This window comes from Oncorhynchus gorbuscha, linkage group LG09 (genome assembly GCF_021184085.1).
Source record: "Oncorhynchus gorbuscha isolate QuinsamMale2020 ecotype Even-year linkage group LG09, OgorEven_v1.0, whole genome shotgun sequence".
Classification (NCBI taxonomy): Eukaryota; Metazoa; Chordata; class Actinopteri; order Salmoniformes; family Salmonidae; genus Oncorhynchus; species Oncorhynchus gorbuscha.
Window position 1 is genome coordinate 36997759 of NC_060181.1, and position 25972 is coordinate 37023730.

Below are 25972 nucleotides of genomic sequence, written 5' to 3' on the forward strand. Positions count from 1 at the left end.
GGTTAGGATAAGGATAAATGTGGAGGTGCCGCCTCTTGGCATGCTCAAGCACTCTCTAATGCTCACTCTGTTTTCTTTACTTTTGTTCCTCACAGGTAGTCAGTCAGTTGGGAGGAAGAATTCAGCCCATACCTCTTAAATTCAGAACCCTTCAGAATCCTGTTCTGTCCTCTGATTTGGGATTCCTACTGGATGTTCACTCTGTACCGATTGGCTCATCGAATCCCACTGCCGTTGTTGGACGATTCAGAAGCTGAGGTAAGTAATTCTTTGTCCTTGAAGGAATAGAGAATGACAGCAAGAATGCTAATGTGACATAGTGAAGTAAATCCGAGGAGACACTGAAAAAATAGACCTACTAGTGGAGACTTGAGGCTTACTGTACTTTGTGGGGTTTCTTTGTACAAATGTGCCCTGTGGCAGCCAGATTAATCGGTCCAAGTACGAAGCTGGCCTATTTGTTTGATGCGGCCACCCAATAACTTGTGTTTTGATAAAAATGCTTGTCTCAACAAGCCTCTTTTCTCCTGTAATTGGGTTGAACTTGTGTTGCATCTCTGTGGTTGCCTCAGGGTGCAACAAGGATCCCATGGGAAAGGCTCTGACCTGTTTTGAGTAAGAGCATTGGAACACGTCCAGCAACATTTGTTGTTTAAGCAAGGGACCCTTATCTAGGGCATCGGATTTCGAATCAAATTTTTTTGCACATTTTTGTTTTTCTGCTGTCAGGCCATTTTCCTGATGTGAACCGTGTTAGCCATGTGAAGTGCCTCAGGTGCAGAGTGTGGTCGCTTCAAGTCAAGCAGCAATTCCCATTTTGCAACCCTAAACTGTTTCAAATCTGTTACGGGTCGTTCATTTTCAATAACTTTGACCGCACCCCTTTAGATTTGAACGAAACCTTCCATATGTTTGCCCATAATGGACGTGGTCAGACAGTTCAGTCTGCATGGTCAGTGCAGCACATGCAACAATGTTGATGACAACGATGCTGTTTTCACTTTGCTTCTTATTATAAATCCACTTGTGTTCTATAATTGCACTATTAGTTTACATCTGCAAACAGCTGGTTTTTATTTTCTTACCAAGTTGGGCCTAAATCGTGTTAGTAATACTAATCACTAGTTAATTGGCTAGCTAATAAATGTACTAAATCAGAGCAAACATAATTAACTATACAGCTTCATAACACCAGTGATGGTGTAGACCTAGATCAGCATGTCATTTGTGCAACAGTATCTTCAGAATCAAAGAGGAATACATGAAGCATGAATATGAAAGCTACATGAAGTAGCTAAGAGAGAACATTCAGATGTACCCAAAGATTATAGGGTCACCTATGAAACACTTATCAACACTTTGGTTCCTATGCTCTCACAACTCTTCCCTGGCATTTGAATTCCTTATCATGTCAAACAGCTGTATAGCTAATTAGGTTTGCTCTGATTCAGTACATTTATTACCTAGCGATTTAGGCCCAACTTGATAAGAAAATAAAAACTAGCTGTTCCCGCTATTAAATTCTAACTATAGAATTAGAATAATCATTCTACATGACTCCAACAGTTCACCCAATTGTTTTGCTGTAAATCGCAAGTCAAATTGCAATTACAATATTTGGTTAAAAATATGGCTTAGATTTTTTGCCAATACCTCGTGCAGACCTATGTGGCGTTGTGGAAATGCTTTTAAATGAGTACAGAAATTTATGAAAATGCTGAAAAATGACTTTTGGTTGAAGTTGAACATCTAGAATGAAGGAAGACCCATTGAAATCACTGAGAATGTATTTATCACCCTCGGGTCACACACTACTCATTAAGAATATTTTTTATTTGTATTATGTAAAAAACGTCAAATACCGTCCATTTTTGTTTAAATAATGTGATATATTGGAGTTAGAAAGGATTTAGAAAGGAATTATTATTTTTCTCACTTTTTATTTTAAAAAGTATTTGCAAGGTATTATTAAATAGTTTGACAACCCTGTTAAATGATATCACCCAACCCTACGGTTAAGTTTTAAATAATTTAACAGGGTTGTCAAACTATTTAATAATGTCTTGCAAATACTTTTTAAAATAAAAAGTGAGGGAAAAAATTATCCTTTCTAAATACGCGGATTCCCCAATGTTTTTCATTTTCGCATATGTTGTAGTTTAGACACTATTTTACATAATCTGATGTGTTTGTGTTGTGCAATCATAGAAATATAATTCATAGAATGGACATATCCATTCAGACCACTGCAATTTAGCTGGTACATCTTTTACATGTTGATTTAACTGAGTTGTTCACTTTCAGTTACTCCACAAAGATGGCTGCTGGTCGACCCACCGTCAAATGTCAATTTAAATGGGAATGTCTATTCTATTATCAATATTTCTATGATTTTAATAGGAAGATTGACAGTATAATTTTAAACAACTGATGTTCCCATTTGTCAATATTCTCTGGTGTGTGATCCTCAAACCATCTTTGTGCTACCATTTGAAAGAGTACATTTATCAGCCAAAACATGACACCCACCCTACCCTGTTTTCAATAGCATGCTCTCTCTTAACCAGGCTGTATCACATCCGGCCGTGATTGGGAGTTCCATAGGGCGGTGCAGGTCTGTCCGGGATAGGCCATCATTGTAAATAAGAATTTGTTCTTAACTGACTTGCCTAGTTAAATAAAAATACAATTAACTGATGGTGGGCACAACATGAAAACCTCAGAAGATGTCAAATCAGGTCTAAACTACAACATATGCAAAAATGCTGAATAGTTTACGAGTTAAGAAAATGTACATTGAAGGTAAAAAAATACATATAATTTTTATTAAAACACATTTTTTTAAAGAAATTATAAAAAGTTTGACAACCCTGTTTGTGTCACGTTTGTCATAGTGAGGAGACCAAGGCACAGCGTGATTCGAATACATTTTTCTTTAATGAAAGAAAGAACACTTAAACAAACTATACAAAACAACAAACGTGACGCTATATAACAAGAGTGCTGAAACAGGCAACTACACATAGCCATATTCTTTGGGTATTTTGTGGGTTCTTGTCTATCTAAATATGGTCCCCAATCAGAGACAACGATAAACAGCTGCCTCTGATTGAGAACCAATCTAGGCAACCCCATAAACATACAAAAACCCTAGACAGGGAAAACACATATAGCACCCTCGTCACAACCTGACCTAACCAAAATAATAAAGAAAACAAAGATAACTAAGGTCAGGGCGTGACAGTTTGTAAGCTTTTAAATTACATCAATCTCAACTGTTTATATTTTCCAATGATGAAGACATGGATGTCTCATGGTAGGATAGGGTGTGCGAAATGGCTCCACTTTGAGCTTCTCTATCCCCTAAATGTTTTGGCATTCATGTCCAAAAAGTTACTTTCTGACTACTTCTATCATCGGTAAATATTTATAAAAGCTTTCATTGAAATCAAAACGGGTGCGGTTAAAAAGTGATTGAAATCAAATGGAACGTCCCTTACTGCAAACATTTTAGGTTGAAATCAGATTATTCCGAATGTACGAATTGTAGAATGTAGGCCTAATTGCTGTACACTTTATGATAATGGTTAAATAACACAGGAACCAAAGTGTCAGGGATGCTTTTTAACGGATTCCTGTGAATCTAACTTGCCTAACTAGATGTCTTTTAGACCCATTATTTGTGCCGTTTTGTAGATGTTCTCTTTTCTAGCAGCTCCACAGGTAATGCTCCATTTCCTAATTTCCTCTCACAGATGAAAGGGCTGAAGCATTGTGGCTTTATGCTGTGGAGCCATTATCGTCTGGAACCATTACTGTCAATCGCTGCTGCCTATTTTACAGTTATTAGCACAAAATGTCCCTTTCTCCATGTGCATTACTTTCCTAGTGGGATTTGGATGACTGCACACTTCAGTGAATTTCAGGTTTACCTCAGATACTCTACATCATTTTAGCGCCAACTCAGGACAAAACAAAATAGTCTGATATTTTACATTTCAGATCAAATTGAATACATGAAATTGAATAGATTGCAGGCATTAAGTGCCATATCTATTGGCCTGTAGGTCAATATAGTGCTAGCTTTTGTGCTTCAGATGCATTTTTATAGGGGAAGGCATACCTAAGAACATGCTGCTGATATCACAGCTTATGACTGTCTCTATAGACAAATGGATGGACAAAGCCATCGATCACGTGACACCATTCATTCCTGCGTGACGACTCAACGGCGCATTGCAGCCAAATGAAGTAGAGTTTGTGGTACCATGATTGTCTTCAGGTTTGTATTTATTTACACGAAGATTGACCACAAAGATCGCAATTTTTCCATTCACTATAATGGGGATCCTGTTATCTGCTAACAATGCCTGCGGTACCGTGGTCGGTCTTGAACTGCCGTGGCTTCAATGAGAGGGGAAGTCATCCTCCCCTGGGGGGGACAGTTCAAATCCATTGACCTTTGACCTCCTGTCGCTAATTTCGTCTCCCCTTCTGCTCAGCTCCTAGCTCTCATAACGGACAAACAGGGAGTGGTGGGTTAAGGGGGGTACGTACGCTTTGTTGATATTTTCAGACTAGTCATATCCATCAAAAATGTGGGGGTGTGAGCTGTGAGCTGTGAGCTGTGAGCTAATCTGATTTAGCAGGGTCGAGGGAAGAAGGGGAGATGTGGGAGAGGGGAGGCGCAGAGGGAGAGGCGTTAGCTGCATAATTGGGGTGAGTTGATGCACACAGGGAAACGGAGACGAACGCTGCTAAGCCTTTTGAACTCCAGTCAGGGGTAGATAGGCCTAATACGCCTCGGTTAGACGGCCATTTTGACCATTACTGAGTGGCGATAGAAGAAACCATTAACCTCACTACAGAACTGAGATGTGTTGCTGCTTGTGATTCTTCAAATGTCAGTCAACTTATGTCACTCCACAACTCTTTCATTTGGCTTTTTGCGCATGAAGTGCATCCTTGTTATTTATTTTAGGCTTTTGAAGGGTGTCCATTGAGTGACTAGTTGATAATATATAGCTCACTCACAAATGAGTATTTGTGGTGGAAATGCAACACAGAATCCTTCTGTTGTTTCTCTCAGAAATGACTGTTGTGTTTAGATGGGTTGGAAGTATAATTGAGGTAATGTTGGCGAGAGCCTGGGGTCCATGGCAACAAGCCTCCTACCATGTCATGTGACCTCTCACCTGTGTGAAAAGGGGCTTTGGGGAGTCAGGGTGGGGAGTCAGAGAGGACATTACACTTATTATAATGTTGCATGGGTTTAACCACAAGTAGTCAAGTTGTTTCCGGTGTGCCTTCTCATACTTCCATATCAATCTACCATTCCTATTTGGTAAAAGTATATGTATTATCAGGGGAAGCACATGGTGGGTAAAGGCCTGATCTAAAAGTCTTTAATGGTGGAAGTCAGGTAGAGGAGGGGGTTAAGCTGACAGGTCTGGCTCCCTGGGTGGGGCTTGACTTGAGGAAGGGGGAGATAGAAGCTTGAGCTGCTCAGTCCAGTTGTCAGGGTGGGTCTACTTCTGTCTGTGGATTAAACCGGATCAGATCAGTGCCCCCCTGTAAAGTGCTCTAAGCCCCACCTCCTTGAGCTCAGAACGGCAGATGGACTGTTGCCATGTGAAGGTATTTCCCCTAATTTAAACAGGCACTGTCAAGTTGTGGTGGCATAGACAATGGGGTGATGGTGTACTTGTCTTGGGTTGGCCTGATTTTAGCCTCACTTGGAGACTGCCCTGTTTGGTGGCATTAAGAAGGTGGGCTAGGGAGGGATACATATGTTCTGAGGTATAGATGAAGGTCAAAGGTATGTGACCAGATCATTGACCAGTTTGAGGGTGTTCCAGAAAGTTGGGTTCGGGTAAACCTTACACTTTTGAACACCTTGTTTTTTTGGGGGGGCAAGTGAAAGAAGGCAAACAAGTCTTTGATCCCCCTACAAACCATTTTTAGGAAGCGTTCTCCATTCCTTAAAGCTAGAGCCCTTGATATTAAACGTCAAGGGATTTTAAAATCTATGGGGGGGGGGGGGGGGGGGGGGGTTGGTAAACATTGGCAGTAGAATGGCCTTACTGAAAAGCTCAGTGACTTTCAATGTGGCACCGTCTTAGAATGTTCATCAAGTTTCTGCCCTGCTAGAGCTGCCACAGTCAACTGTAAGTGCTGTTATTGTGAATTGGAAACGTCTAGGAGCTACAATGGCTCAGCCACAAAGTCGTAGGCCGCACAAGCTCACAGAACAAAACCGCCGAGTGCTGAAGCATGTAGCGTGTAAAAATCGTCTGTCCTCTGTTGCAACTCTCACTCGCGAGTTTCAAACTGCCTCTGGAAGAAACGTCAGCACGAGAACTGTTCGTCGGGAGCGTCATGAAATGGGTTTCCATGGCCGGGCAGCCGCACACAAGCCTAAGATCACCATGCGGAATGCCTAGCGTTGGCTGGAGTGTTGTAAAGCTCGCCGCCATTGGACTCCGGAGCACTGAAAACACGTTTGGGGAAGGCCCTTTCCTGTTTCAGCATGAAAATGCTCCCGTGCACAAAGCGAGTTCAATTAAGAAATGGTTTGTCGAGATCGGTGTGCAGGAACTTGACTGGGCCGCACAGAGCCCTGACCTAAACCCCATCAAACACATTTAAGATGAATTGGGATGCCGACAGCGAGCCAGGCCTCATCAACCAACATCAGTGCCCAACCTCACTAATTATTTTGTGGCTGAATGGAAGCGAGTCACCGCAGTAATGTTCCAACATCTAGTGGAAGCCTTCCCAGAAGAGTGGAGGCTGTTATCGCAGCAAACGCGGACCAAATCCATATTAATGCCCATGTTATTTTAATGAGATGTTCAACGAGCAGGTGTCCATATACTTTTGGTTATGTAGTGTATTTCTAAAAGACTCCAAAAATACAGTCTTTTCTGACTTTTACACCTTCAAGTACGCTTCCCATTTAATCCTGTGTCACGTACCTGTGCGTCCTTTAGCGATTCAGTAGTTTATGGTTGGTAGTTCTTAATGTGCCATGGCATAGTATAGTCTATGGCTCTTAGCTTCGTACAGTACACATCACCGTTTTATGCCAGATACTGTATCAAGCACCACATAGTGCCAGCTACAACTTTTCCCTCTCCAAACGTAGCCTAGCCCTTCTTGATCCTGTGAACCTTAGAGGATATGTTTTTTTTTACTTTGGAGTTTTGGGATGACCTTTTGACAGTGCAGTAAAGCAGCGCAGATATCAAACTGCACATGTTGCATTCATTTAAAAAAAAAAACATTTTAAAAAACCTCAGTTGTTCAACCTGTAAGCTTTTACCCGATTCTTTTGGATTGTGCTATGAGCTTGAACCAATATCCATCTCATCAGACTCCTCAAGCATCTCAAGTTTCCCTGGTTTGCCAAGGCAATGCACCATGACCTCTAACCTATAGTCCTTGCAGCCTCACCATCCTTATTCTCCCTGCAGGGTTTTCCCAGACATTTGACATTAGTTCTGGTTAGTGTTCTCCTCCAATCAAGTAGAGCATGACTGATACAAGATGATGCGCTGATTGACGTCACCAGCGTAACTTATTTTTATGTATCCCTTTTTGAGCTACAATATCCTCCGGGAATCTCTGCACTGACACCCGATACAGTGCCATCTCTGCCAAGATGTGCCAAGAGTCAGTCTCATGGTTAAAACGTACCAGCAGTGCACTGGCTAAGGCCACGCTTATCCAATATTTACACTCTGCAATTAACATGATTGGATAAGCATGTTTGGATCATGGCACAACATGGCTGACCTCCGAACCTTGACTCGTGAATATATATTTTTCACTCTTGAACATTGCCCAATGCCCACACAAGAAATATCATGGGTCTGCCGAGTGGCTGAATTTGATAAAGCTTTTCAATTTAGCATATGCAAATTACACAACATTAAGCAGTTGACAAAGACTAATTTTGACTTCCAAGATTTCCAAGAAAAGCGGGTTCAAGGACAGCCCTACTCTATTACCTGATCTCAGACCTATTGTCCATCTTCCCTAGCTATTCATTTAAGTTATTTTAATGAAATACAGCTATTCTGTTTCCTGAGCACAAGAGATTGCGTGTTCATTAAAGAAAACCCTGATTAGAATGAAAGAGTGATTACGGTGTGGCAGCCATTACTCCCCACGTGAAGGCTACCGCCTGCTCATTTGTCTAATGGAAGACGACTTAGAGCTCCCTCAAAAGCCATTCATTAGCTTAAGTGGACCCTCAGGGTTCCGGACTCTTTTCCTCTCCACCCCTTCCTCCAGGAACGTAAGTGACCACATTGCTCGTTGTTTGGTTGTGCTCCTTTGGCTATAATGTTGTCAATGACAGGAATAGTTAGGAAGGTGTAGATTGGAGTTGTGTTTTGGCTCCTTAGACTGTAGGTGCACACAGGCGTGTATAGAGTGAGACACACTTATAAGGGATTTGACTTATTGTGTTGTCCTTAACACAAGACAATTGACATTTACAATGACTGAGCTCATTAAAAGGAGTTTCAAAGGACGTTCTCTCAGTACGTCCCATGTGATGATAGCAGCAAGCAAATGTGAGATACTGTGCCATATCTTTTGGGTTAATTCATAACTAAACATCCCTTATCTGTCTGTGTCCTAAGGGCCAACACTTTATGGGGTTCATTCCTCAAAGTGTCTCCATGAACAAAGCTTCAACAGATGAGGGTTGGAATGCAATTAGCGAAATAATGACCTTACAAATAGAGATGGCAAGCTTTCCTGGGGATATTCCTCAAGCTAATTGACATTCAAGGCAGAAATGAGGGTCTCCTTACTTTCCCTTTCTTCTGCATGCACACACAATCCCATTGGCTACCATTTTTTTGATGTCACATATAATATTCCCATGTCTCAAGGACATAATGCCCCTCAAAAGAAATGTATTGCCTGTGTGTATCTTTCATTTACAATCCACTCATGTACGCACAGGCATGCGCAGGTCGGACGTACACACACACACACACACACACACACACACACACACACACACACACACACACACACACACACACACACACACACACACACACACACACACACACACACACACACACACACACACACACACACACACACACACACACACACACACACACACACACACACACACACACACACACACACACAGAGCCAATTGCTTTGCAACAAGGACCTGTTGGTTCTGCTGCAGTCCCGGTCTGACTGTACAGTTTTAGCCACCCTGTTTGCAGTGTTAAACTGTGGAGCATCGTTTGTAAACACCCACAGTCACCTATTCTACAGCATTGGGGAACCTGTGCTGTTCACTCGCTATGCATGTGACTGGGACACATACATCTTCCCTTACAGTGGGGCCAGCTCCCCTTCCTCTGTGCCTGTCTGTGTGTTTCTCTATGTGTGTGTCTCTGTGCGTGTGAGTGTGTCTCTGTGCGTGTGAGTGTGTCTCTGTGCGTGTGAGTGTGTCTCTGTGCGTGTGAGTGTGTCTCTGTGCGTGTGAGTGTGTCTCTGCGCGTGTGAGTGTGTCTCTGTGCGTGTGAGTGTGTCTCTGTGCGTGTGAGTGTGTCTCTGTGCGTGTGAGTGTGAGTGTGTCTCTGTGCGTGTGAGTGTGTCTCTGTGCATGTGAGTGTGAGTGTGTCTCTGTGCGTGTGAGTGTGTCTCTGTGCGTGTGAGTGTGTCTCTGTGCGTGTGAGTGTGTCTCTGTGCTTGTGAGTGTGTCTCTGTGCTTATGAGTGTGTCTCTGTGGTTGTGAGTGTCTCTCTGTGTGCGTGTGAGTGTGTCTCTGTGTGAGTGTGTCTCTGTGCGCGTGTGAGTGTGTCTGTGCGTGTGTGAGTGTGTCTCTGTGCGTGTGTGAGTGTGTCTCTGTGCGTGTGTGAGTGTGTGTGTGTGTGTCACTATATGTCTGTATGGTTCTGCTTTGGAGTGAATGTCTGCACCTTTGCGAGTGGAGCTGAAAGGACAGACCGGCGGCAAAGCCAGGGAGGAGGGACAGGTAGAGAGGAAGGGGGTGGTGTGGTGTTTTACTGGGTTGAGCAGAACCTAGCAAGAACCTGTTTGTCCTCGTCAACTCCAAATATTGTCCCTGTACCCCCACTCTCCCCCACCTCCCATGTTCACCTGTTCACTGCCTCTTTTCAGAGAGTACCTCTTCCCTGCTCCTTCTCCTGCTCCCCCGTCTCATTCTTCTCCATTTCGTCATCCCCCTGTCTCACCGGAGGGGCCTCTTTAGCTCTCCTTTCTTCCCTCCTTTCGCACGTGATGTCTGTTCTCCTAAAAAGAATGCCTCTTCCTTGGCCTTTTCGCTTCTCTTCAGCTTTGGGTGCATTCTTGATATTTGCTCTCACTCCCTCGCTCTTTCCGTCCTTAATGGTCTTTCTCCTCTCTTTTTGCTTATCTCCTCTTTCTGCCAACCAGTTCTCCTTGTCCTACCTCTTCATTCTCTCCCTCTCTCTTCTCCTCTTTCCCCGCACTATATGTGGCCCGACCTGTCTGACAGCCCCTCCCATGATGACTGGTGTGACAGTAGATGACAGGTGCGATAGTGACGGTCTTGTTGTTACGACTTCTTATCTCGTTATTACGGCCACACCTGTCAATGTTTTTTAGGTTATGTTCATTCTGTCTTATCGTCTACAGGTAGGACGACATCTCGTCTTACCCCGAACCAAGTCCTCACAAAAACTCCCATGTGAATGCACACATTTACTGTACTGTACATACTTGGAGTGGATATTAGCTTCACGTAACACATGAGCCTACACAAACATCACATCAGACATCTCAACAAGGATGTGCACAAGGATGTCAGAGTGAACCAGCGCGGTACGCTGTCTGTAATACGATCTTGATAAGTCGATACAATCCAGGAATCCTGAGGCAGGCGTCACACTGGGGTTGCATAGCTGGATTCCGGACACTGTGTGCTGGTCTGCGCTATTGTAGAGATTAAAGAATGAGAGAAGAAGAGAAAAACTAGGATACCTCTTCAAAAAGCGTCTCTGAGCAAGTGTGTTGATCTCGGACCACTCCCTCCTGTCAAAAATATCTTATTCATCATTCGGATCTGAAAGGTATAACTGATCCCTCCTACTCCGAGAATCTTTGTCAGGCTGACTGATATTGACAAATATCAATACTTTTAATGAAAAGTAATTCCAATTGGACAACATCCATGTTCCACACCTTCTAATTTGGAAGCTATTGAAGTTGTGGCTTTGGCTGCAGTGTGTGAGAACAGTGTTTAGTTCACATGTCACCCCTGCAAAAGTGTGCCAACATTGTGCTGAGAACTGGTGATATGCCATATTGCTTCATCCGTGATGCAAAGACAATGGCCTTTATATCACCCAGCCATAGAAGGTACTGTAGTCTTTGGCAATCAAAGTAAGACCTGTCTGTCACACTGATAATATCACCATCTATGTTTCTGTTTTCTGTTGTTGAAAGTCTACCGACTGTTCTCTGTTCTCTCTCTATGTGGTGAACTGCTGAGGGGGTGATTGGTGATTGGTGGCGGGAGGAGGGTCCGGGTGTATGAAAGCATTACACACGTTAGCGCTAAGAAAACAGGTGCGGCACAGATGCATCGTTGTTGTTTCTCACATTTTTGGTTTGTTCTGTGGTTGGAGGGTAGGGGAGGCGACGACGTAGAGCAAAATGACATATCATGAGAAATGGACTGAATTGTAACGATACAGTTAACGTTTTTAATATTAATGTGCACCATTGTTATTGTTTGATTTTACACTTAAAACTACTACTACTACTTTGAATGTTGTAGCTATCCATTGTCCCATTAACAATCACCCATATTTGCCAACTTATTTCATTTCAAACTTCAGATTTCTCTAGTAAGACCCTAAAGGTTATTTATCATAATGAACGATATCAGTAAAAGGTCCACGATAAAGTGGTTTGGTTTGGTCGATGTCGATCATTTCCGGTTTATCAGCTCATCTCTACGAGGAAGTGCAGTTGTTTGAGGGATGACTGAGCAGTGAGGACCGGTGAAAGTGTGTGGTCTGTGTGTGCAATGGAAGGATATGAGTGTGTGTGGTGTGGTTACGGTAGTTTGTTCGGCCACGAGTACACGCTCGCACGAATGCACACATGCGCGCACATACACAGTGCCCAACAAAAACTAGGCTATAGCCCAATCACCTCCAGGGGAAGAAATAAATAATCAAATGTTAATTACTGGAATGAGTCTGAGAACCAATCATAACGACCCCTAGCCGTTGGGTCAGCTACCTCATCCCGCCCTCCTCCTCCCACCCACATCCCTCCTCCAACGGTCTCTCCGTGTGAAACCGGCATAAACGCTAACCAAATATGGCCATCCATCCTAGCCTGCCTCTGCAGCTGTGTCCCTGAGCTGTGACTAAAATCTTCCGAAGTCTCTATGCTACGATGAGACTGCGAAGAGGCACCTTTATCCTTCCCCCACAGGGGCTGCTTCATGAACACTTAAAAAGCACTTAAGAACTTAAGAAACAAAGCTTCAAAATAAAAACTCCCAACAGAGATAGCTAAGCTGGCAAAAGTTGCTGTGCTTTGAACACAACAGAGAGCCATCAAAAGCTTTCTGCTGAGGCTCCCGACCAAGCACCCTAAATGTATTCTTCAGCAGAATCAGTACCCTCTCTTCTTCCTTATATAGGGGATCATTGCGAAAACTGTTGATTTGCTGCAGGCTTTCAGGGACAGCTTTTCAAACAGATAAGGGCCGTCCAGATACCCAGCAACCCCCTCTCTTGTGTTCCCGAGGACCAGGGAAAGAACAAACAAAAAGCAGATGGTAAACAACAAACATACAGCTCTATTGTTTCTTTGTGGGGTTCTCTCCAGTTTCGGTCGACCAGCCCTTCCTCAGCATTCACAGTGGATTTTAGCTACACATTCCTCAGTAAGAACATTAAAAATGACCATTTCTGGAGCCACTATAGTCCTTCCTCTTTTCTGTTGTGTATTTCTGGATATATTTACCCACTGAGGTTTACATTTTTCACATGTCAAGTTAAAGCCTGCATCCTATGTCTCCGAGTTCTAAGTGGAGCCACTGTTGTGGGACAGGGGCTTCAAATAGACTCTGGGTAAAATGCTAGTTTAGCGCAGTGCGCTTTCCTTTCATGTGGCCTGGGGGCTGCCAGGCACTGTGACGTTTTTGTATTATTCATATGTGTCCCTTCAGGATGACTGTCAATAATTAATGCAAGGGGGTTAACAGCATTTTTGGGTGTCCTTGGTGGCAGGCAGCTTAGGAGACAGGTGTGTGTGTGTGTATGTTCATGTGTGTGCATGTGACTGGGTGTGTGCATGTATGCGCTAGTGAGCCTGTTCATGTTTGGCTGATCGCTGCCTGCTTGCCAGCCTGTCAGGAAAAGCTTCTCTCTGGCATTTTAAAATCCACATTTCAGTCTCCCGCGGTGCCCGCCGCTGTCGTGATGTGTGTTTCGGAGCTTTTCTCCCCAGTGGCTTCCATAATAAAGCTTCTGTATTCAGACCCACAGTTGCTTGTGTAGACAGACACACACACACACACAGGCTTTATCACATACACACACACACCTGCGATCTCTCTCTCTCTCTCTCTCTCTCTCTCTCTCTCTCTCTCTCTCTCTCTCTCTCTCTCTCTCTCTCTCTCTCTCTCTCTCTCTCTCACTCACTGTCACACACACACACCCACTCAAATTCTCTCATTCTCTCGCTTCGTCTCTGTCTCACACAGACCTACACACACACACCGTGGGAATTTATATTTATTCAGCCCTCATTATGCCTGCAGAAATAAGTAAAACTGGATCAATGGGCGTCGGACGACTGGCTTTGGATCACGGCGGGGCCAACCGCATTATGGAACTATTTGAATATGGTGTTCAGGGACCACTTAGAGGACCCACACACACCTCCACACACCATCCTATGAAGGTCCTGTGACAGTCTGAGCTGAGCTTCTGAAGAATGCCCCATGGCTGTGTATCGGTTAGGGTTGATTTGATGATAAAGGTTTTTGTCATTTGGACTTGTGATTGTATTGATTTGAGTCCATGGCCTGTGCAATATGAGTCTCAATTTTGATTGCAGTCGCCGCCCTGTCCATCAATCTCTCCCCCCTCTCTTCCTCACTGGTCTTCCCCACTCTCTTTCACTTCTTCTCTCACTCTTTCTTTCTACATTCCTCTATCTTCTTCTCTCGCCTTTCTGTCATCATATCATATGATCATCCTTTGCTTCTTTGCCCCCCTGTCTATGTCTTTCCCCCACCCTGCCCCCTCCCTAATTGACTTTTATTCACCGTTTTACATCATGATTTGATATTCAAATTAGCCCCGTCAGTCAGGTTAGAGCACAGGTCTTTTATTCCAACCCTCGGCCCTCCATCTCTTCCCCATTTTCCCCTCTCTCTCCCTCCTTTTAAGAGGGGTCGTTACATGAGCACGTCCCTATTAATTGCATGTTTAATGTGTCTGTTTAACTTCAGAGGGGCTGGAATGCAGAAACGGTCTCATTGAAACAGGCACGCACATGCAAGCGAGTCGATGTTTATCTGGAAAAATTGCTTTCGGGGGTTTGCTGCAGCGTGTACATTACACAGGCTCTTGATGGATTTGTGGGACATCTGTTTCTATAGAAAGCCTGTCGCCTGCTTCCCAGTCAAAACAATTTGTGAAAATGTTATGACGTTTTTTTTTGGGGGTTGTTTTGTTGTTCAGCAAGTTTTTATTGTACGTTTGTACGTAGTCAAAGTCTACGCCCCTTCTGTGATTGGTCAACAGTACTACTCCTAGTAGGAGTGGGAACTATGGGCGGGGTTCTTCAATTACGTGTTTGTTGTCATTCAGTGAGAGACGACTAGCTTTCGTGTACATTTTTTTCACTGAAATACTCCAGCAAATATCTTAGTTGCGCAATTCTACATCTATGACTTCCTCTGGAAAAATGTAAAAATTAATTAGCGATTTCCTTATTAATTCTGACTATTTTGAGGAGGTGTTATGACTATGTTGTTGCTACGTTGGCTCAAGAGGAACAAACCGTAATATTGCTGCTATTTTCCTCCTTTCTCAAGCGAAGGTCTTTAGGGAGTATGCAAGCACAGACGTTCACGTCGCCTAGCCGAGTTCTGCTAGGAGTAAACTGAACCTATGTACGCGGATGCCTTTACACGTTCTGTTTTTGCTCCAAGCTCTGCTGCGAGACAGTTTTATTTACAAAGTTTTTAATATTTTGGTCATCTTGTCCTTGTTGGGTGGACAGCCTTGCCAGCGAAATGCTCCTCTGGAGATTGTACCCCTCCTCTATTGGTTGGAGCAGGTAGCCATCTTCACTGTCAGTCTGAAGACGAGCTTGAACTTGTTCCAGACCTATAGCTTGTATCGCTGGGGTCTGGAGCCTCTTCCTCACTGCAATATCTGAAGTCCACTTCTTTTGGAGGGTGTTGACGTCATTGGCTGGGCTGTACTGGGTTCAGGTTGGTCCCGTGTGATACAGTCAATAAGACAACTCAATAGTAGAAATGGAGACTAGCTTGATTATTCCACTATCAAACATTCTAAGAGCTAAATGGCAACTTACGATAATATTATGATTCAAGTGGCAAATGCACTTGGTAAAGCTGTGTATTCTTGTGGAGGATAAGTGGTACAAATCGTAGCAAGAGAAATCAAAGGTAACTGTGGTGACGAATTGCATAACATTATTTACCCTCAGGTGTAGTGGTGATTTTGTTGGCGATAATGTAGCGGTGGTGGTCACACTTTGTAAATACTAAAGGTGAAAACAGAGCGAGACATTTATCGAGCTAGTTAGCTACATCCTTGTCACTAATCTCCATCCATGATGACCAAAGAAAAATGGAGGGTTTTATGAGTATTTTGACTAGTTTAGGTACAGCTTTGATAACTTGCACACGACATATGCCTTTTTGTAGCCTGAAGACATGCTAGATTTTTTTAGATATATGGCTCGGTGGTATTAGTAGGGTAGATAAATAGTATGTAACAAAACATCTTCATTTACTTTGTGATGAATTCTCTTCTTTTGTGCTATTGTTTGATCGTCCCATTACGGGCATTTCAGGGAAAAGGGAAATATGGATGAAACCGCATTGTCAGAGTTTTTTTTGGTGTCCCTCCCACAAGTTCAGCTTGCATATCGGTTTTGTAGTTTTCCGGTCGAAAATGCTGGCTACATACGCAAATGTTGATGTACAGTAATGCAGGTGTATTCACGTCGTATGCAACTAATTATTGCATGCATCTTGGAATGTCCGATTCTGTCAAACTATGAAATATCACTCCTTTCGACTTTGCTTTGGCTGCTTTGTGCTGCTATTATGTTGTTGTTATGTTGTGTTGCTACCATGCTGTGTTGTCATGTGTTGCTGCCTTGCATGTGTTGCTGTCTTAGGTCTCTCTTTATGTAGTGTTGTGTTGTCTCTCTTGTGGTGATGTGTGTTTTGTCCTATATTTATGTTGTATTTATTTTTATTTTTAATCCCAGGCCCCAGTCCCCGCATGAGTCCTTTTGCCTTTTGGTAGGCCGTCATTGTAAATAAGAATTTGTTCTTAACAGACTTAACTAGTTAAATAATGGTTAAATTAAATAAATAAAAACTTCTCACCCCTGGGAACTGCACGCCACGGCAGTGCTAACAACTTTGCATCTTCGCTCAGCAAGCAGTAGGATGACAAACTTTGCATGCGACTTCACAACCCACCTCCAAATATACATGCCCCATATTCAGAAAGGAGAGGAGGGGTGAGAGAACGGAATGTTGAGGCTTTGTGGGAAATGTAGGAAACTGAACATTCAGAGGAAGCTCAGGAAACGATTGCAAAAATAGGGAAAATACTGTTTTATGAAAAAAACGTAACAGAGGAAGTGATTTAGCAGTTTTTTTCCCACTACAGTACATGTAAGGATGCTCTTAAGATATCAACTGAAAACCGTCCAATTTTTCCTTTGACGTCCTCAAGGGAGTGCAACAGCAAGCGGCAACTCGAGTTCAAAGCGGAAATCTCCTAAATTAGCTCATTTATTATATTTCAAACACAAACTTTTGCTGTGAATGTTGTCAGATCAGAAAACAAATGCATGTTAGGTCTAAATATTTATATATGACAAGTTGGGGTTTCGGTTGAGAAAACGGAGTAACATACAGTCACAGTATATCAAAATACAGGACTGTAGCTCTAGGAAAAATAGAGCCTATGATACAGAACGAGAAAGCAAATGCTTGCTTCAACGCATAATTTCCCAATGAAAGTTGCATAAAGGCTGTATTGTTGGACCACTGCTAGCATACTGGCTCTGATAACTAAACTGGGTACTAAGAAACATACTCACCAGTCAGATCCTATTCTCAAAACTTTTGGAGTTTGGCTTGACTGAAAGACGAGCCTCCGCTGAGAGGAGCTCTTTGATGGCCTGAATAGAGAAGATGTCACCTTATTTGATAGTTAACTTAGCTAGTTGACATAGCATGACATCGTGTTACACTATATTGCAGTCATTTAGGCAATCTATATCCAGAATGACACATATTCGACCGTTGAAAGTGACTTGAGAAAGAGCTGTGCGAAATAGATGTAGTCCTGAGGGTTTGTCGTGCTTGATCGTTGAAAGAAGCTGAATGGAGTGAGTGGTCTGAGAGAGATACTGTACAGTAGTTTGGAATGACCAGAGAGTACAGTTAGATGAAGCTTGTTGTGGCTGGGTACAGTGTGGGAGTGATGATCAGTCGTTGAAAGAGACCAAAGATGAAAAGAGGGAGGAAGGGAGGTAGGGGGGAAAAGGCTAAAAGTAGCAATAGGACTGCAAAATAAGATGGTTGAAAGAAACTTAAGGGAGAGAATATAGTGGAAGATATATAGTTTAGAAGCTTCTGGATTGGAGGAGATATGGGTGGGAGATTGTTTAGAGGCCAGTGGGAGCGAGTGATGGTAGACTGTGGCTGGAAGGAGGGATGGTAGATGCTAGAAATTGCTTATAGAACGTTTCTCCCTATTTAACATGCAGCTTCTGAAGATTTTTCTGATCCCTTGACTTTGTTTGGTGTAGCCATGTCACATGACGGGATGGGAGTGATGTTACCCAGTTAACAGGAGCAACCCTGTAGTCGGTAGTGTTCTGTGAGGCAGTGCCCTCGGGCTCATCTCAGGGAATAGGAGTGTATGTGGGGTGAACTAGGGTGAATAAGGGTAATTCAGGAAGTCCCCATAGAGAGATCTTTAATTCTGGACGCCCACTCTCACACCGACACTGTTTGCAAAACAAGACATTTAACAGCGATGAATGTATAAAGACTACATGTGAGCCAATTTTGTTTTACCCAGTTAGCTAAATGGTTAGATTGGGACCTACAGAGGTAAAGATACATCTTTAGCTCTCAGACAAAGTGACTCGCTTGCGGAAAGTTTCAACAAAAGCTTAAACTTGAAAGACCTTCCTTTTCTCCCCGCACCTCTTCTTCTTTTTCCGTCTCTGGTTTTACTCTCGCTTGCGCGGCTAGGTCCGTTCATTGTGGGAACTGCCATGTTTGCCCCGAGGCTGTTCTCATTCCCTATAATATAATATAATAATATATGCATGAGTGTTTTATCCAAAGTTACAGCCATGTGTGCATATTTTACATGTGAATGTACCCTGGCGTTACACGCCATGCTCTATGAGCTACATGGGCATGAATATACATGTGAATGTGCGCACACGCTTGTGTATGTGTGCCTCTTTTGTCACTCTTCTGACACTTCAAGTGTTAGGGCTGGGGCTGCCATTAGGGTTATGCATGGCTCATTAGCATAATCACTTTTCTGTTGGAGGGTCATTATAGCTGGCACGGCGCCTTGGCACTCTGTAATGGGAGACATTTGATTGGCCTTTTCATTCATTTGCCGTTATTAAAAGGGACATGGTGCCGAAAATGGCTTGACTTTGTAGATGTTGCCCATAACCACAGATCTAGGATCAGACATTCCTACCCACAATCTTAACTTAAACCATTAGGACACGAAAAAATAATATCTTACCCTGCATCAGTAATTCCGAGCAACTTTCTTCTAGCGCTTTAGAAATGAGAAGGCGTAAATGCTGTCTTCTGTCTCTAACACAAGGCCTATTTGCTGATCAAACTCGAAGGGGTTGCTTTGTGTATCTGTAATAGGTGTCAGTTCGGTGTGCACAGCACATACCAAACATTACACTGTATTTATGTTTTGCACCATGTATTTCCACTAAACACAGTCACTGAAAAGCAGCCTAGCCAGTTGTACCAGCCGCAGCAATGTGGTTTACCCCCTGATCAGTGTTGGTGTGTTTTTCAACCAGCAATGTGACTAGGGTTGAATATTTTTTGCAAATATTTCTTCAGGAAAGTAAATCACTTTTCTCCCGGGTAACCAGTATGTCCCGCCAAAACCGCAAGTGTCATTCTAAAGCATTATAAAGCATATGAATATGTCTGGATTTGATTAGAGCGTTGATCAGCATAATAATTCAAGCCTGATGCTACCTGAGCCTGATGAGTCATATATTAAATACATGCTATGAACCCAAGCCCCAAAAAAGGCCAAATCATAGTGCCGTTATCCAATACAGCATATATAATATACTGTATAGGCAACCACAAATTACGCATGAAAGAAAAACATAAAGGTCCATAGATGTAGCTCTCCTCTTTTAGGAAATAAATGAAACAAGCTCCAATAGGCTAATCTTTTTGAATGGGGAGTGTATTACTGTATTGTATTATATGACAGGAATTACGCACCTCGTTCAAACCATGAAGCTGGGAGAGACCATGGGACGCTGGTGCAGGACTTGTGTCCTACAAAGTTACAATTATAGGCTAGCAAATCTGACTTTAATTTTGAAATATAATAGGAGTATAATTAGTCTGAAGCATATATAGGCCATTTTTCACAATATTTCCCCTAAAGTTGTGCGACGTGCATATTAGCCTCCTGTTACATTTCTTCCTTGCTTTCAACATTAGGACTAGAATATAGGATTAGAATCATGTAGACAAGCTTTCACTTTTCTTCACGAAGATTGAATGGTTATGGGTGACTGGTCTGAATAAATAACTGCTAGTCTACTGCCATCGCGTGTTCTTTCTTAATTCAAACGTCCCGTGAGTTGAATTGGCTGCCGTATTTTAACATCAGCAAACAAGAGCTGGCATCCCTCTTCATCATTGTAATGACATGCTTGAGTAATATGGGACTAGAATAAGATGTAGATGATATTCACTTCTCTCCATGAAGATTGAATGGTTATGGATGACATATCTGAATAAATAACTGCGGTAGCCTACCGCCATCGCAAGTTCTCTCTTCTTTCAAACTCACATCCCTCTTCCAAAAGTCTTTGCCTTCAATTAGTCGGGGCATGGACCCTTCGTGAAACAAACCGGTACCCCTGGCACCTACTACCATACCCCGTTCGAAGGCACTTACATCATTTATCTCGGCCATTCACCCTATGAATGGCACACATACACAATCAATGTCTCTAAGCTTAAAAATCTTTATTTAACCTGTCTCCTCCCCTTCATATACACTGATTTGATGTGGATTTAACAGGGGAAGTGCAAGTGTTTTTAATATTTCATATACTCTCTGTGTGTGTGTGTGTGTGTGTGTGTGTGTGTGTGTGTGTGTGTGTGTGTGTGTGTGTGTGTGTGTGTGTGTGTGTGTGTGTGTGTGTGTGTGTGTGTGTGTGTGTGTGTGTGTGTGTGTGTGTGTGTGTGTGTGTGTGTGTGTGTGTGTGTGTGTGTGTGTGTGTGTGTGTGTGTGTGTGTGTGTGTGTGTGTGTGTGTGTGTGTGTGTGTGTTTATATATACAGTTGAAGCCGGAAGTTTACATACACTTAGGTTGTGAATATAGGATTATTGTGAATCATCCTAAATTGTCCCTAATATATTTTACTCCCTCGCAACAGTTGTGGGATTCACACACTCAACCCCTTTCCCCCACAACAACCATAGACTAAGATTCTCAACAGTTGCAACATCCCAGAGCCCAACTCAAGAAAGATCTTGATTTATTAATGCATATACAGTTGAAGTCGGAAGTTTACATACACTTTGTCATGACGTTGGCCTGGGGATAGGTTTATGACAGTCATAAATACCTCTTCCCCCCTTTTTCCTCTCTCTACCCTACTGATGTGACATTTGCAAACCCCTTGGTTAACATAAAGATTCTGGGAACATCAGAAGGTGGGGGGAAATTAACTATATTCTGGTAATCTGACCAATTGAACATATGCGGTGGTACTTAATGAATATGATGTCAGTTCGGTTGTCATCTGAGACATTCTCATCAATGATAAGATGACATAAACTCTACAGTGGAATGTCTACACATCAGAGTTATCGGATTCACATGGAATTGTTGTTCAATGAAATGTTTGAATATGAAATTATTACTGATGGGATGAAATGTGATTTTAGGTTCTAAAATGTGAGATTTGGGTTTTCATAAGGTTAGGGCCCTGCTCAATCAGTGGCCCGCCCCTGTGAAGGGACATGGGCTATAAAACTTTTCAAACACGCCCTCCTCTCCCTTCCTATATAAAGCCTTGATGACGATATAACCTCATGTTCCGAGGATGTGAGGACGACGGTCCGATGTCAGAATGGTTCAGATAATAACTACAGAACGAAGCCAACATCAGCGTGAGCTTTGGTTGTGAATGGTATGAACTTTGAACTCTTATTTACTACAGAAGTGATACCTCCTAGCCGTTGAGTTAGCAACAGCAGCTGCAAATGAGGGTTAGGAAGGAACAGACAGAGTATCCCGTCTATCACACAATGACGTTACTACAACGTATTCAATTGACCACTAGAGACATTATTCAAAGGACTCGGTTTGGCAACACGGCCTTCCATCTACCACCAACCTACTGAAGCGCAGCTCAGAGTAAATGTTTATTGCTTTTTCCTTTTCCAAATGGGTGGTAATTTAGAAAGCATAAGATTCTGTATTTACGATAGCACAGCTTCGCCCTTTGTTCCTCAGTCTTCCTGTTGTTTCACTCAAACCCAGCCCCTTTTCTTTTGTGTAACAAGCTGTCATATCTGGTCTGCCCGCTAGGGACGTTTTCCTTTGACATAATTTGTAATCAAGTTATGATTAATTATGTGTATGTGTAATTCTGTGTGATTAGTTGGGTATTTAGTAAATAAATAATTAAACCCAATTTTTTTATTGCTGATTCAACTTGTTAGCCAGGGTTCGTGAAAAATGTACAACTTTCAGATGAGACTGAATTAAGGTGACAATTAATATTGACTGCTATTGATGTAAAAATATTACTAGGTCTTTAAGAGTTTATTCGGAAGATAACAGCTCTATAAATATTATTTTGTGGTGCCCCGACTCTCTAGGTAATTACATTTACATCATTAGCTCAATCAGGTAATATTAATTACGGATAAATTATTTTATAGACTACCATGTCATATCACTTAATCCGGCATAGCCAAAGACACGACAATTGACACGATTGGAGTCATTAAAACTCATTTTTCAACCACTCCACAAATTTCTTGTGAACAAACTATACTTTTGGCAAGTCGGTTAGGACATCTACTTTGTGCATGACACAAGTAATTTTTCCAACAATTATTTACAGACAGATTATTTAACTTATAATTCACTGTATCACAATTCCAGTGGGTCGGAAGTTTACATACGCTAAGTTGACTGTGCCTTTAAACAGCTTGGAAAATTCCAGAAAATGATGTTATGGCTTTAGAAGCTTCTGATTGGAAGTGTACCTCTGGATGTATTTCAAGGCCTACCTTCAAACTCAGTGTCTCTTTGCTTGACATCATGGGAAAATCAAAAGAAATCAGCAAAGACCTCAGCAAAAAATGGTAGACCCCCACAAGTCTGGTTCATCCTTGGGAGCAATTTCCAAACGCCTGAAGGTACCACGTTCATCTGTACAAACAATAGTACACAAGTATAAACACCATTGGACTAGGCAGCTGTCATACCACTCAGGAAGGAGATGCGTTCTGTCTCCTAGAGATGAACGTACTTTGGTGCAAAATGTGCAAATCAATCCCAGAACAACACCAAAGGACCTTGTGAAGATGTTGGAGGAAACAGGTACTAAAGTATCTATTTCCACAGGTAAAAGAGTCCTAAATTGACACAACTTGAAAGTCCGCTCAGCAAGGAAGAAGCCACTGCTCCAAAACCGCCATAAAAAAGCCAGACTACGGTTTGCAACTGCACACTGGGACAAAGATTGTATTTTTTGGAGAAATGTCCTCTGGTCTGATGAAACAAAAATAGAACGGTTTGGCCATAATGACCATCGTTATGTCTTGCTTCCATTCGTGCACTGATGTTGGACGATAGGCCTGGCTCGCTGTTGGCATTCCAATTCATCCTAAAGGTGTTCGATGGAGTTGAGTTCAGGGCTATGTGCAGGCCAGTCAAGTTCTTCCACACCGATCTCAACAAACCTTTTTTATGGACCTCGCTTTGTGCATGAGGGCATTGTCATGCTAAAATGGGAAAGGGCCTTCACCAAAATGTTGCCACAAAGTTGGAAGCGCAGAATCGTCTAGAATGGCATTGTATAAATAGCGTTAACATTTCCCTTCTGTCACGTTCTTTCAAAATCGAACCCAGAAGCAGACCAGGACAAGGATAGTAGGAAGAAGGTGAGTATTTATTTACAAGTGAATGTGAATGGTAGATATATCCAGGTGGCGTAGCGGGCAGCGGTGGTGAGTTGATGGGAGTAAATAGGTGGATCCAATGGGGTAGCGGAATACTCCGACGACCAGGCGGGAATGGGGTAAATGATCCGGGTGAGTAACTGAAGACAGAACAAACGGAGGTAAGTTTAAGGCAAGCAATACGTAAAAAACAACAAAACAAATTCTATCCAACTTGAGGCTGATACTATGGCACAACATACTGTTCATGGCTAACGATCCGGCAGGGAATGGATGTCAGGTCCGGGCTTATGAAGAGGAGAGATGATGATCAGGACCAGGTGTGCAGATAGCTGATGGGATACAGGTGCGGGTAATCAGAACTCCCAACTGGCTACATTGCCCGGCAACCAGACAGGGTGCGTTCCAGGACGCCGGAAAAAACACTCCAGGATAGAACACAGGCAAAAAACAGACTCAGGAAACGGGATTCGTGACACCTTCACTGGAACTAAGGGGCTTAGATCGAACAATGAAAAACAGCCCCAGACCATTATTCCTCCTCCACCAAACTTTACAGCTGCCACTATGCATTAGGGCAGGTAGCGTTCTCCTGACATTCGCCAAACCCGGATTCGTCCCGTCGGACTGCCAGATGGTGAAACGTGATTCATCACTCCAGAGAACTCATTTCCACTGCTCCAGAGTCCAATGGTGGTGAGCTTTACACCACTCCAGCCGACGTTTAGCATTGCACATTGTGATCTTAGGCTTGTTTGTGGCTGCTCAGCCATGGAAATAGTTTTCATTAAGCTCCTGACGAACAGTTCTTGTGCTGATGTTGCTTCCAGAGGCAGTTTGAAACTCGTAGACAGTGTTGCAAGCGAGGACAGAGGCCAATGGTGACTTTAAAACAGTTTGTTTAATGGCTGTGATAGAATGGATCAAGAACATTGTAGTTACGCCACAAAACAAACCTAATTGACAGAGTGGAAAGAAAGAAGTCTGTGCAGAATAAAACATATTCCAAAACAATCATCCTGTTTGCAACAAGGCACTAAAGTAATACTGCAAAAGCTTTGGCAAAGCAATCAACTTTTTGTCCTGAATACAAAGTGTTATGTTTGCGGCAAATCCAATACAACACATTACCGAGTACCATTCTCCATATTTTTAACCCTTTCACACGTACCATCACACGGGTGTGATCGTTCTACAGTGGTCACTGAAGCGTACGATCACACCCGTGTGTTTAGAACACTCATTTAGAATGCTCGTTTAGGCAGTTTCGAATGACGCAACAATCAGCGTTTGAGCTGGCCACACTTTTTTCAGAAACTATTTACACAAACACAGTCCTTACAAAGTTATGTCCATAATGTCAGCAGTTTATTTTTGGATGCATTGTTCAGATATTCACAGAAGAAGATATAGCATAACACAATCATCCTAACCGGATAAAAATGTAGGCTACATTTGTCCTAGCGCTGAGGAAAGATTGACCCAACACAAGCAGTCATATTTTCTAACTCTCGGCTGACGTGAACTACAATATGAATTAGCTAATAGCAATTACTGTATATAATTAATCACATCACGGTTGAGTGAGCTCACCATTGATCGAAATAACTAGGTAAAACACTTTATAGAAATCGAAAGTAATCAGACGATTAGTTTCAGCGTGCAGCCATGCATTTTTTCCTCACAGAAACCAAAGATAATAAGAGAAGACGAGATGAGTTTGGTCTGTTTGTAGTATGCATGTTGAAGGGGTGTGTCATCTACCGTCGTTCACATCCCACCATTAATTTCCGGAAGTCCTCAAAAAATGAGTGAACTCTTACTCACCTCATTTTGTTATAACATCTTTGGTCAAACAGACGTGAATCCCAGAATGCATTGTATGTCAACACACATGGCTACACAGCTGGAATTAGCTTAGCTCATTATAATCAGTACAACCTTCGAAAAGGTATTTTACACACATAATATGTGCCCATTACAATCTGTGCAAGAATCGGAATGCATGATTTGTCACCTAGAATTGAAAACATGTGAATAAAATCGTAAATACACAAATAATTACCACACAAAACATTTTCTGATAGTGATTTATTGATACAAGTAGCGCGTGCCGGCAGTCAACCACGTAACCTCCCACTCTGCGCCATTCAGTGTTGTTGCAGCCATGATACTATGCCTTAGAGATGGGGGTGGAAATGCAGTTGTTGTTCAGTCACTGCATGGATATTAAATATGGGT

The 25972-nt window shown here is 42.5% G+C and overlaps 1 protein-coding gene across 1 annotated transcript in view; it reads left to right on the forward strand.

The window, feature by feature from the left end:
* LOC124043495 (semaphorin-6D-like) overlaps positions 1 to 25972 on the forward strand; it is a 151949-nt gene that overhangs the window by 26458 nt on the left and 99519 nt on the right. Inside the window, 1 exon segment of the mRNA XM_046362151.1 lies at positions 96 to 258. The gene's annotated coding sequence lies outside the window, so the exon portion shown is untranslated.